Raw genomic sequence first — 14,577 nt, 5'->3', positions numbered from 1 at the left:
TCCAGTGCTCCACAGTGTCTCTGAACGAGTTCTGGGTAACTGCAATGCTCTCCAGCAGCGCCGCGTCAGCCTTGACCTTCTCCGACAAGGTCTTCTCCCGCTCCTTGGCGGCCTCTAGCATCTGCGCCAGCGTGGCCAGCTTCAGCTCCAGGTCTGCTTTGGACTCCTTGGCGGTGCTGAGCTCCTTGCCCCTCTCAGCGAGAAGACCTTGCAGCTCACCATGGGCGGCAGCATCCTTCTCACGCTCACGCTTGAGCGCGGCAAGCTCCTCGCCTCTCTTCCCAATGTCGGCCTCCAGCTGTGCCACCTTCTCGTCCAGCTCTTTCTTGGCGGCCTCTGCAATTGCTGCAGCGTCCTTTGCCTCCTTGAGCGCCCCGCCAAGTGCTTGCTCGCACTCGGCGAGCTCTTCCTCGTAGCTGTCGAGGTTGGCCTTCCGCTGCACTAGTTCACCTTCCCGCGCGGACTGCTTCTCGGCGGCCAGCCTTTGCTCCTCCTCAGCCTCGGCCTTCTCGAGAAGAAAGGCCGTGCGCTCCTCGTCGAGTCGCTCCCGCTCCTGCGCCAGGGACCGGAGAGCTTCTTGATTTTGGCCCCGGAGCTCCTCCGCACGCTTCTTCATGTCAACTCCCGCCTTCGCGACAAGCGCTTCCTGGGAAGCTAGTTTGGCTTGCCGGGCGCGGTAGAGTGACAACAGCTTCCGCAGCAGCTGCTCCTCCTCAGGCTCACCGCTGCTGCTGCTGGGCGCGTCAACCAACGACAGTCCAGCAGAGGCGAGCACCTCCCCGTCGAAAGTTTCCCCCTCGACCAGCGCTCTGGAGCTCGACGCCTAGGGTAGCTTGATGAAGATACCGTCGCCGGCCTTCAAGTAAGCGCCAGGATGGGGCTTCTCGGAGCCCGGCTCCGCAGAAGCAGCAGAGGGATCGGCGGTCGGTGCAGCGCCTGCCGCTCCTGCGGCCTCAGGGTCGTCAGTGCGATCGCCCGACCCCTCGCCGGCTTCTGCAGCGGCAGCCCTGGCGGCCTCCTCGCCGGCGGCCTCATCAGCACCGGCCCCTTCCTCGCCGGCGCCCTCTGTCTCCATTGGCTCAGCCGCAGATGTGTCTGAAGAACGAAGAAGGGAGGAAAATCAATCAAAAATCCAAGAGAGGAAAAACGGAAGAAGCAGAACCCAAGGGAAAGTTTCTGGGCGAGTGGATTACCTGCGCCAAGATCTGCAGTTGCGGCCTCGGTCGCCGCAGGATCAGCAGTGCCGTCCCTTGCCGGAGAGTTCCCCCTTGCCGGAGAGCGCTCCCTTGCCGGGGACTCCTCCCTTGGCGGCGCAGTCGAAGCAGGTGGCACTTCGGGACCAGCTTCCGGGCGCTCCTGGTGAGACTGCTCTGCTCCTGCACAAGTCAACAAGCAAGATATCAACAAAGGAAAAAGCACTCAAGCGCGCCCGGTAGCAGAAGGCTAAACTATGAACTTACACTGGGGGCTGCGCTGGGGGCTGCTTTGAGGAGTGATTGCCGGGTCCGTCAAGGTGGTCTTGGACCCACGTCCTGCTGACACGATGGGGTCATCCTCGATGACGATCACCGCGGCCTTGGCCCTCTTCGCCGCTCTCTGGGCCAGCGTCCTGAAAAGAAAGGAGTCTAGATTGGAGCAAGTCAGATACAAGATGTAAACAGCAAGATTGAAGAACTACAAGAGCACCAAAGAAACTTACTCTTCTTCCTCCTCGTCGGAGCTGAGCGCGGAAAGATCGAAGTCCGGCCCTCCTCCGGTGTGGCGAGGTGGGGGAGTAGGATCCGTTGCCCGCTTGGCGGGGGCGGTGGCGGTGGCACGGGAAGATCCCGCTCCAGTTTCTGCTGTTGCGTGAGGCGCTCCCGCGGCAACATTGCTTGCCGCGGTACAGCGCGTCACACGGCTCGGCGGCTGTTGACCCGGCTGTCGCCCCGCTACGTCCCCGGCCCTGCGAAGGCGCCTTCTTGGCGGGGCCGGGGGCTCCGCCCGCGGCAAGTTCTCTGAAGGCTCGGGCTCCTCCTCGCCGGCCTCACTCGGCTCGACTTCGGAACCGGAAGGCTCCGCCTCGCCCATGAACTCCGCACGCTAGGCAAGGTTTGCCGCCTCCGCAGCCTCCGCCTCCTCCACAGTGAACCCAACCGCGCCCGCGGCAGCTGCGGCCGCAGCCTCTTCCGCCCTAGTGGCGATGCGCTGCAGCTCCTCGTCGGTGGTGTCACGGGTGAGGCTCTTCTGCTCGTCAGCATGGACCGGCACTTCCTCCAAGGTGTCGAAGAACCCTCGCACAACGTCATCCGCAGGCTCTTGCCAAGTTGGGATGATTCCATGTGAATCGCACAACGGCATCATGGAGCGGATCCGGTCAAGCGAAGAGTTATTGCACAAAGGAACTACGCCCCTCGGCAGTGTGAATGGGTGCTGGGGGTCGCGTTTGAATAACTCCAAGAGCATTCCGTCTAGCTCCAAGATGGTGAAGTTGTAGTTGAGGCCCGGCCGCAGCCTCATGATGTCCGCCGAATTCTTGAATTCCCAAGCGGGCCTCCCCCTCTCCTGCAGGGGGGCAATGTGGCGGCGGAGGAAATCTGCCCCGACAGCACCTACGGTGAGCCCGGCAAGCCTGAGGCGAAGAATCCTAGTGATGGCGATCTTCAGCCTCTCGTCTTCCGGGGCCACGTTGCTCCAGTCATTGCCGCGCACTATTGGAGTTTGGCGCACGGCGGTGAAGGGCTGTGGATTCTCCTCAACGATCCAGCACCACTCCGCTCTCCACTCCTCCCACTTGCTGCGGAGCTCACCCTCCAAGTACGCCTCTTTCTTGCCAACTCTCGAGATCCAGGCAATGCCTCCGGCAAGCGGCTCTCCTCTCTCTACCCGAGGTATGAAGAAGTGGCGGAAAAGGGCAACACTAGGGTGGACTCCGACAAAGTTTTTGCACAAATGTGCGAAAACTACCACGGTCAGGACAGCGTTGGGGGTGAAGTCAAGGAGGCGGAAGCCATATGTGTTCATAATATCACAGAAGAACTCCGAGAAGGGCGGGCAGAGCCTGCAGTAGAAGAATAGTGCGAAGAATGGGTACTCGTTTGGAGCCAACTCCGAAGCAGTGGCCGGGAGTACCCTCGTGCGCGGATGCGCACGCGTCTCCGTCGCCCAAAAGAGGTAGAAGTACTCCCTCAGATCCTGCACGCCGAGCTGAGGGGAGAAGACCGCCCGCTCCTTCCGCAGCACCGCGAGCCGCTGCGCCTCGGCCGACTTCACGCCCTTTCCCTTGTCGGCTTTCGGGGCCATGGCGGAGGTGGTGGGGAAGGTCGACGGTGTTGGTGATGCTGGTGGCAATGGGGGGCGGAGCGCTTCTCTCTCGGCTTCGAGAAGTAGGGGGGAGCGGCGGAGTTTCTTGAAGATGAAGTAGCAGCAACCAGCGAGGGGGAACGAACTGCCCCTGTTTCCTCTGCTTATAAAGAGGGACGGGGCGGACGTTTCGGCCTTCCAAATAAACAACCACCCACGATCTCTCCCACGATGCCGCATTCAACGCGTGCCATTATGGGAGAGCACCAAGATTCGGTGTGGCCCAGTCCGTGTGTACCCGTGCCCTGACTTGGGCCTGGCCCAACAGCGCTCGGCACCGTGTCTGGCCCAGGCCCGGGGGCTCCTGTCGGTGTACTAGAATAGGGGTACCCTAGTACCCCGAACCTGTGCACGGGCAGTTGCAGCACCCCGCGGCAAGGCTTGCCAGGCGAATGCCAAGATCCCCCAAGGTTCCCTTGGAGCCATCCAAGAACAAAGTATTTAAGCTAAGGAGACAAGGCCCCGGCAAGAGGAGCTTGCCGGGAAGGCCAACCAAGGTGCTCCAAGGAACTTGCCGCGACGCGCAACGCGCTCCGGCAAGGCAACAAGGCCCCGACAAGAGGAGCTTGCCGGGAAGACTAAACAAGGTACCCCGAGGCCCGGTGAGCGACGAGCTTCTCGACCCGACAAGATAACAACAGCGGCAAGGCGCTTGCCGCGGCAGGCGGCCACTCCGCGCCCACGCTCCAGCGCATCCACCAACGTGTCGCTCTGGGGGCCTCTCCGGGCGCGCGTGGCGGGAGGCTGTGTAGCCAGCGGTGCGCAGTGGCATGCGAAGCTGACAAGATCACCATCGTGGCAAACGGTGGCGCCCCTAACGGTCCTTTTCTGCACTGTTCGGGTGACTCAGACGGGCATTTAATGCCCTTGTCCCCTGCCGTCAGGGTTAGGTAGGGTGCACTGTACAAGTAACTGTATCAACTACCTCACTTTTTATGATTTTACCCTCCTCTGTGTTGCCACCTGTCGGTGACCCCTTTAGCGTATAAAAGGAGGCCCATGCGCAACGTAGAGGGGGTTCGGACAGTTCGCTCCGATTCATTCGTAGACCAGAAAACATCACGCTCTCTCTCTCGAGAGAGAGCAAGAACACCAGATAATACAACCAGACAAGCAGCAGTAGGAGTGTTATCTCTCCGGAGAGCTCCGAAGCTGGGTAAACTGCTCGTGTGCCTCGCCTCGATCTGCTCTTCGTGCGATCTCCGCCCCCCGCCGAACCGAAAGGGGCCCGGTCCGCCGGCCCAATAGGTGTTCGTGGATCAGTTTCCCCCGACAGTTGGGATCCAATGAATTGTGGGTTTATGATTAGACTATTCATGAATATTAACTGAGTCTTTTCTGAATTATTTTATGCATTATTATCATAGCATTGTATTTCTCTCTGATCTATCCGTTTAGTTTGTCCAATTAGATTGATTTATCTTGCAATGGGAGAGGTGCTTTGTGATGGGTTCAATCTTGCGGTGATATATATCCCAATGGCAGAAGGGGACAAGACATGTATTTGGATTGTTGCCATTAAGAGGAAAACGATGGGGTTTATTCATATTGGTTGGATTTACTTTATCTACATCATGTCATCTTGCTTAACGCATTACTCCTTTTTTCATGAACTTAATACTCTAGATGCATGGTGGATATCGGACAATATGGGTGGAGTAATAGTTGTAGATGCAGGCAGGAGTTGGTCTACTTGTCTCATACGTGATGCCTATATACATGATCATTGCCTTGAATATCGTCATAACTATGCGCTTTTCTATCAATTGCCCAACAGTAATTTATTTACCCACCGTATGCTTTTTGTTCGAGAGAGACGACTCTAGTGAAGACTATGGCCCCCGGGTCTGCTTTTACCATATATTAAATCAATATATACCTTGCTGCAATTTATTTACGGTTGTTTTATTTTGTGTTTTATTTATCTATCTATCACTATAAGATTTGATCCTTGCAAATAACCGCTAAAGGGATTGGCAATTCTGTTGATCGCATTGGGTGCAAGTATTTGCTCTTTTGTGGTTAGGTAGTGCTAACGATGTTTCCTTTGGTTCTCCTACTGGATTGATAACCTTGGTTATTAACTGAGGGAAATACTTATCTCTACTTTACTACATCATCCTCTCCTCTCCGAGGAAATCTCAACGCAGCTCACAAGTAGCAGGAAGAATTTATGGCGTCATTGCTAGGGAGACATCACCAAAACCTATCAAGTACCTTCGCATAAACTATCATGTACTTGCTCTTACTTTAATTTTCCATTTGCCTGTCATTTTCATCTCCCCTACTTCTAAAACAAATTTACAAAATACAAAAATATTTTTGTTTGTTAGTTTGCTTGCTTTTATTGCCTTCTTGTGAACACTCAAAAACAGAAAATGAAAGCAAAAGTTTAAGATAACTATGGATCCCCATCCACTTGCTAATATTTCTAAAAGATCCAATTATGATGAACCAATTTCTAGTGAGTTGAGTGCACTTGATTTCCTCTATGAAGATTTGCTCATGAATTTGAAAATTGTGATGAAGTGTTAAAAGAAGAAATTTATAAAGTGATTCATGATAGCTCATTGAATTTAAAGCATGATTGCAATGATGTTACTATAAAATCTATTAATGTCGATTTTGCTAATGATATGCAAAGCTACAAGCTTGGGGATGATAATTTTGTTATGTCCACTACTTATTGCAATTATCATTATTGGGGTGATGCTTCTTACGATCTTGAAAATTTATTTAAGCCTCATGATGAATATGATATCGATAATAATGTTTGCACTAATATTGAAAGTGGGTTTGGAAGAGTGTCAACTTTAGGAAAAGAGAATCCCACATACTTGGAGAGTGTTCAATCTTATGAAACTATTGATAAAAGTCGGTTTGGAGAGGTCATGACTTTAGTTAAAGTTAATCCCACTATTTTTGGAAGACTATAAGATTTGGATGCATGTGGATCATAAAGAGAATATTGTTTATCATAGCTATATTGTTGAATTTGAATATGATCCTACATGTAATTATTACGAGAGAGGGAAATATGGTTGTAGAAATCTTCATGTTACTAAATTACCGCTCTTCATTTTGAGATTGCTATTGTTTCTTCTTCTTCCTTGCATATGCTAGACATTGCTTCTCTTGATAATTTGTTTTGATATAAAATGCCTATGCCCAGGAAGAGGTTTAGACTTAAATGTGCTAATTAATTGATATATGATGCTCTCTTTATGCTTTTATTCTTGTCTTTTTGTGAGCATAATTAATATCTCAAGCCTATCTAAATGGCTACAAAGAAATAGCTTGTTGGGTGAAAATCCAATGGTTTCTGTTTTTTGAGTGTGCACTCAATTGTGCTACTACTAATTAGTGTTTCTGCCAATTAAAGCCTCTGGGATGATTTGATTCATAGTTGATTTGATTCTGTGAAAGAAAGAAACTTTTGCACCGAGTAGAAGAATTGTTTAAGTTCACTGGAACATGATAAACTTCTAAATATTTTACACATGATTTATATACAAATTGCCCAAGTTTTTCTAATTTTTCAGAAGTTTTGGAGTGACAGAAGTATTGCATTTGTCCAGATCATTACAAACTGTTCTGATTTTTACGTATTCTATTTTCGTTGCACTATTTACTTGTTTTAATGAATCTATGGATTGTATCGGGAGGTATAAGTCATGGTGAATTTACAATAAAGTAGGCATTATGCAATAATAAAATATGAATGGGGTCACGATAGCACCTAACGTTTATGATTTGCTTTTTATACTAACGGATCTGATGAGTTTTCTGTTGAGTTTTGTGTGCTGAAGTTTTCAAGTTTTAAGTGAGATTGTGATGGATGAAGGAATAAGGAGTTGCAAGACCGTACGCTTGGGGATTCCAAAGGCACCACAAGGTAATATTCAAGGACACCCAGGACTCTAAGCTTGGGGATGCCCCGAATGGCATCCCCTCTTTCTTCTACCAACCATCGGTAAATTACTTGGAGCACTATTTTTATTCATCACATGATATGAGTTTTGCTTGGAGCGTCATGTATTATATGAGTCTTTGCTTTGTTTGCTTTTTAGTTTGCCACAATCAACTTTGCTGGACACAACTTTTGAGAGGGACCCACATTTATTTGTCCTTAGTTAGAATACTCTTTGTGCTTCAGTTATATCTTTTCAGCTAGGCAGTTGCTCTAGTACTTCACTTATATCTTTTAGAGCACGGCGGTGGTTATATTTTAAAGAAATAATTATGCTCTCATACTTCACTTATATCATTTTGAGAGTTTGACAATAGTAATGGCAATATGCATGAGTTATGAAATTGGTCCTAATATGATAGGTATTCAAGAGGGGTATAATAAGAAAATCATGTAGATAATTGATAACCCACAAGTATAGGGGATCGTTTGTAGCCTTCTTCGATAAATAAGGGTGTCGAACCCAACGAGGAGCTAAAGGTAGAACAAATATTCCCTCAAGTTATATCGACCACCGATACAACTCTACGCACACTTGATGTTTGCTTTACCTATAACAAATATGAAACTATTTTGCAAGAATAAAACTATGAGTACTTTGCGAGAATAAAACTATGAATAAATTGCAAGGTGATAAAAGTACATAGCTTTTGTCAACAAGAAAGTCATTTGTCCCTAGGCAACCGGTAACTAGACCGGTAATTATTCTTGCAATTTTATATGAGGGAGAGGCATGAGCTAACATACTTTCTCTAGTTGGATCATATGCACTTATGATTGGAACTCTGGCAAGTATTCGTAACTACCAAAGATCATTAAGGTTGTGAAACCCAACCATAGCATTAAGTATCAAGTCCTCTTTACTCCCATACGCAATAGCCCACTTACTCGAGCCTGTGTATTCTGTCACTCACGCCATGCACCATAAGCGAACCATGACATATTGCAACACCCTACAGCGGGAACCCCTCACGTTTGTGCGAGATGGAGGGCACCATTGGACAGCACCATAATATAATATACACTCAAACCAACCACGATCATCAATTAGCCCATAGGACAAAACGAATCTACTCAAACATCATAGGATAACCACATATCATTGGGAAATAATATATAGTGCTGAGAACCATGTTTAAGTATACATTATAGCGGGAAGAAGGGGTGTTACACCACTGCATAGAGGGGGAGAAAGTTGGTGTTGACAGTAGCAAGATTGTTGATGTAGATCGTCGTCACGATCCTTGCCCCGGTGACACTCCGGCGCCACCGGGAAAGAGGGGGAGAGATCCCCCCTCCTTATTCTTCCTTGGCCTCCCCCTAGATGGGAGGAGAGTTCCCCCTCTGGTCCATGGCCTCCATGGTGGTGGAGGGGCGGGAGCCACTCCGAGATTGGATCTCCCTCTCTATTCTCTTCTGTTTCGCCTTCCTGTTTTCTGGTCAAAAACCGTTTCTTATATTCCGGAGATCCGTAACTCCTAATTCGCTGAGATTTTAACAGGATTTGTTTTCCGGATATAAGCTTCTTTGCACCCTAATAGAGCTCCAACCGACGACCGAGGAGGGCACAACCCACCACCATGCGCCAGGGGCCTGGGGCACGCCCCGGTGTCTTGTGGTCAATGTGGGCCTCTTTTGCGTTTATTACACCTCTCAAAATTCACAAATATTCCAAAATAATTTTTCATAAAACTTTATTGTGTTCGGACTTTGTTTGATATGGATATTCTGCGAAACAAAAAACATAAAAAAAATAGGAACTAACGTTGGGCACTGGATCAATAGGTTAGTCCAATAAATCTTATAAAATGTTTCCAAAAGTATGTGAAAGTTGTATAATATTGGCTTGAAATAATCAAAAATTATAGATACGGCGGAGATGTATCAATAACTGAATATGATAAGTTTGATTACTTGTAGTAGTTTTGCAATATAGAGATGGTAATATGTGAGAGGTACTAGTTAATGATTGCGGTTTAGTAAGAATATTGGTGTTAAGGTTTGTGATTCCTGAAGCATGCACATATGTTCTCTCTTTATGCTAATAAGTTGGAGCATGATTTATTATTGAGTGTCTTACTTTGCGTGAAGGTTGGGGAGCGTGATGGTTAACTCCTACCAACCTCCCCCCTAGGGGCATGCCTATAGTAGTACTTTGCTTCGAGGGATAATAGACTTTTGCAATAAGTATGTGAGTTCTTTATGACTAGAGGCCAAAAAGAGCCTAGAAAGAAGAGGCAAAAAAAGAGCCCACCAAAAAAAGAGGAAGAAAAAAATAAATGAGAGAAAAAGAGAGAAGGGCAATGTTACTATCTTTTTCCACACTTGTGCTTCAAGGTAGCACCATGTTTTTCATATAGAGAGTCTCCTATGTAGTCACTTTCATATAACTAGTGGGAAGTTTCCATTATATAACTTGGCTTGTATATTCCGATGATGGGCTTCCTCAAAAGCTTGAGGTCTTATAGAGCAAGCAAGTTGGACGCACACCCTCTTAGTTTTCAGTTTGAGCTTTCATACACTTATAGCTCTTAATATGTCTGTTGCATGGTAATCCCTACTCCTTGCATTCACATCAATTGATGGGCATCACCATAGCCCGTTGATTAGCCTCGCCGATGTGAGACTTTCTCCTTTTTTGTCTTCTCCATATTACACTACAAAAAAAAGACACATCCGTGACATTTTGGGCCAAACGAAAAGAAAATCTGTCATACTTATGACACTTCTATGACGACAATTGTGATAAAACCCGGTATCATCATAGATGTGGTGGGCTCCTACTTCTATGACAAAAAATCATGACAGAAAATGGGCTTTTCATCCTAGGCGGGCCGGAGACGCAGCTGCATGACATTCTTTGGGCCGTCCATGACGGAAAAAACAGTGGTAGAAGTGAGGGCGAGGAAAATTTCGGCGAGTTCCCGGTTACGGTGGGTGGTCGGGGGCCGAGCGATGCGCGTTTCTCTCGTACACATACGCGCGTGTGTGCGAGGCGTTGGCTCTAACTAAACCCGAGCGAGGTGTTGGGCTCTAACTGAACCCGAGCGGTTGCACTGCAGGCTACACGTTACTGAACCCGATCGAGCGATTCCTTCGCTACTGCTGCTAAATGAAGCCGATCGATGCTGCCTCTGGATGAATAGTGAGTGTTGTGGGGGGTGGATGAACAGTGAGCAGCGGGGGTGGATGAACAGGACCCCGTGGCGTTGCCTCTGCATGAACAGGACCCCGATCGATCGAGCCGGTTGGGGCTGGATGAACAGGACCCCGTGGAGGGCTAGATGAACAGGACGACCCCGTGGAGGTTGGATGAACAGTAGATGGTGGAGGGGTGGATGAACAGTAGCCCGTGGAGGGGTGGCTGAACAGGAGCCCGTGGAGAGGGGTGGTTGAACAGTAGCCGGTGGAGTAGCGCGTGGTGGAGGCTGGATGAACAGGAGCCCGTGGATGAACAGTCGCAGGTGGAGGCTGGAGGAGGTCGACGGTGGATGACAGTAGCCCGTGGAGGCTGGAGGAGGTCGACGGTGGAGATGACCAATATCTCGTGGAGTCCCATTTTGTGGTATGCCACACCCCTCCCGATGAATAGGACCCCCGTTTCGACCGTAGCACTCCAACACAAGTCCGTTTTCTCCGTTTTGCGGTACGCCACACCCCTCCCAATCAACAGGACCCCGTTTCGACCGTAGGAGGTCCAACACAAGTCCATTTCCTCCGTTTTGCGGTATGCCAGACCCCTCCCGATGAACAGGATCCTGTTTCAAACGTGGCCGGTCGAACACAAGGTCATTTCCTCCGTTCTGCGGTACGCCAGGCCTCATTTCCATCGCCTTTTCCGTCCAAGCCCTCCCGATGAACACGACGACGCATTCCGTTCCGACCCAGCCGGTTGGCTCCCCATGAACATGATGACGATGTTGTTTCTCCATTCCGACCCAGCCATGTACACGAGCCCTAGCTGTACGTATGTGCGAGTCGGTGTTCGAGACCCCACCTATATGTACGTACGTGGCCGTATTTTCTTTCTTGTACTCTGGCCACTGTACGTACGTGTACATGCTACATGCGCACCTCTACATCCACCAGTATGTACGTACACGTTCATGACCAGAATGACAATGCTACGTACGCTTCGACCAGGTGGGTCCCGACTGTCAGGCACTTCCTTGCGTGCGAAGATGTAGCTGGTGGGTGATAATCCCCAAGTGCAGGGAATCATCGTAGCAATTCCCAAAGGTGGAAGTGATAAGTATGGAGTGTAGAACCCACAAGGAGCTAAAGGCAAGATCAATATTCTCTCAAGCCCTATCTGACACTGATACGACTCTTCGTGCACCGAATGTTTGCAACTAGAAACAAGAAATAAAACTGTGTTGTGGGTATAAAGAGGATAACTTTGGATGATATCGGAGAGCTAGAATATAAAAGTAGGTGATGTTATCATAAAGTTAGAATATATTACTAAATAATATAAATAACAAGTGTGGAATAATGATGGATCGGTCTGCAGATTTGTCCTAGCCAATTATTAACAAGACCGGTAATCACTATTGCAGTTTCATATGAGGGAGAGGCATAAGCTAACATACTTTATCTACTTGGATCATATGCACTTATGATTGGAACTCTAGCAAGCATCCGCAACTACTAAAGATCATTAAGGTAAAACCCAACCATAGCATTAAAGCATCAAGTCCTCTTTATTCCCATACGCAACAATCCCTCTTACTCGGGTTTGTGTTTCAGTTACTCACCAACCCACTATAAGCGAATCATGAACGTATTGCAACACCCTACAGAAGGAATCCCTCACGCTTGCGCGACACAGAGGGCACCATAGGACAGCATCAAAGTAAAACATACAACTCATACCAATCTAGATCATCAATCAACCCAAAGACAAAAGATGTCTACTCAAAACATCATAGGATGGCAACACATCATTGGATCATAATATGCGGCATAAAGCACCATGTTCAAGTAGGGATTACAGCGGGGTGCGGGAGAGTTGACCGCGTAAAAGAGATGAGGATGGTGATGATGATGGTGATGTTGATGAAGACGATCACCGCGGCGATGATTCCCCTCCCGATGGCACTCCGGTGCCACCAAGAGAGAGGAGGAGAGGTTCTCCCCCTTGTGCTTCCTCCTCCATGGCTTTCCTCCTCTGGTCCTTGGCCTTCATGGAAATGATGGCCCCTCCGAGATCCTCCTCCATGGCCTCCGGTGATGATGGTCCCCTCCGACAGGGTGCCGGAGAGGGCCTAGATTGATTTCTCGTGGCTACAGAGCTTACGGCGGTGGAACTTCCGATCTAGGTTATTTCCCGAAGGTTTCTATATTTATAGGAATTTTTGGCGTTGGTTTCACGTCAGGGGGGTCTCCAGGCTGTCCACGAGATAGGGGGGCGTGCCCCAGGGGGTGGGCGCGCCCCCCACTCTCGTGGGCAGCCCAGGACTCTTCTGGCCCAACTCCGATGCTCCATGGTCTTCTTTTGGTCCATAAAAAATCCTCAAAAATTGGCACGTCAATTGGACTCCGTTTGGTAATCCTTTTCTGTAAAACTCAAAAACAAGGAGAAAACAGAAACTGGCATTGGGCTCTAGGTTAATAGTTTAGTCCCAAAAATCATATAAAATGACATATAAATGCATATAAAACATCATAGATGGATAATATAATAGCATGAATACTTCATAAATTAGAGATACGTTGGAGACGTATCAGCATCCCCAAGCTTAATTCCTGCTCGCCCTCGAGTAGGTAAATGATAAAAGAAATAATTTATGAAGTGTGAATGCTAGCAGGTGCACAAGTTTGATCAAAGATAATTTCAATCACCTTTTCTAGCATCATTATGTGTCATAATAGTAGCTTATCTCATAAAACTTTTCATGATCAAGTAACAATCTATTCACAATGTCAAGTATGGTTCAGAAACTTCATTGAGAACTAACAAACTATAATCTCAGTCATTGAAGCAATTGCAATTTGTAATAACATCAGAAAGAGTCAAGAATAGAGCTCTTCAGCAAATCCACATACTCAACTATCATATAGTCTTCTACAATTGCTAACACTCACACAATACTTGTGGTTATGGAGTTTCAGTCGGACACTAAGAAAGATAGGGGCTTATTGTGTTGCCTCCCAACGTATTCACCTTTAGGTGATGTCAACAATAATAGCCCATGCTAACTTACATCCAATTGGATATATATATATCATGATCTTTCTAACACGAGGAGCTTGCCAAAGGATAAAATGAAAAAAGGGAAAGGTGAGGATCACCTTGACTCAAGCATAAAGTAAAAACATAAAGTAAAATATAGGCCCTTCGCAGAGGGAAGCAGAGGTTGTCATGTGCATTTAGGGTTGGATGCATAAAACCTTAATGCGAAAGAACGTCACTTTATATTGACCCTTGTATGTGGACCTTTATTATACAGTCCGTCACTTTTATTGCTTCCACAACAAGATCGTACAAAGCTTATTTTCTCTGCACTAATAAGTCATACATATTCAGATAGTAATTTTTTTATTGCCTGCAACATGATAACTTACTTGAAGGATCTTACTCAATACATAGGTAAGTATGGTGGACTCTCAAGGCAAAACTGGGTTTAAGGATATTTGGAAGCACAAGTAGTATCTCTACTTGGTGCAAGGAATTTGGCTAGCATGAGGGGGAAAGGCAAGCTCAACATATTTGGAAGGTCAATGACAATATACTTTAACTGAGATGTGAGAAAACATAAACCATTACGTTGTGTTCCTTGTCCAACGTCAACTCTTTTAGCATGTCATACTTAATGAGTGCTCCCAATCATAAAAGATGTCCAAGATAATATATTTGTATGTGAACCTCTCTTTCCTTATTACTTCCTATTAATTGCAACGATGACCAAAACTATGTTTGCCAACTCTCAACAACTTTTATGCCTCATACTCTTTATATGTGAAGTCATTACTATCCATGTTATAAGCATATGAAACATATAGAAATTCAGATTTATGGCATTCAATTCATTCCCCCATTTACTTATAGGATATACATGAAGCACATGAGTAAAGGACAAACTACTCCAAAAGATATGAGTGAGGGTCACTGAGTAGTCAAATAATTAACTAGCCATGGGAGGGTTACTTTTTTATTCAATATTCAGATCCAATGATTTTAGTCAAACAACAAGTAAAATTGAAAATATGCTCCAAGCAAAACACATATCATGTGACGAATAAAAATATAGCTCCGAGTAAGA

This window comes from Triticum dicoccoides, chromosome 7B (assembly GCF_002162155.2).
Source record: "Triticum dicoccoides isolate Atlit2015 ecotype Zavitan chromosome 7B, WEW_v2.0, whole genome shotgun sequence".
Classification (NCBI taxonomy): Eukaryota; Viridiplantae; Streptophyta; class Magnoliopsida; order Poales; family Poaceae; genus Triticum; species Triticum dicoccoides.
Note: the sequence above shows the minus strand (reverse complement) of the source record.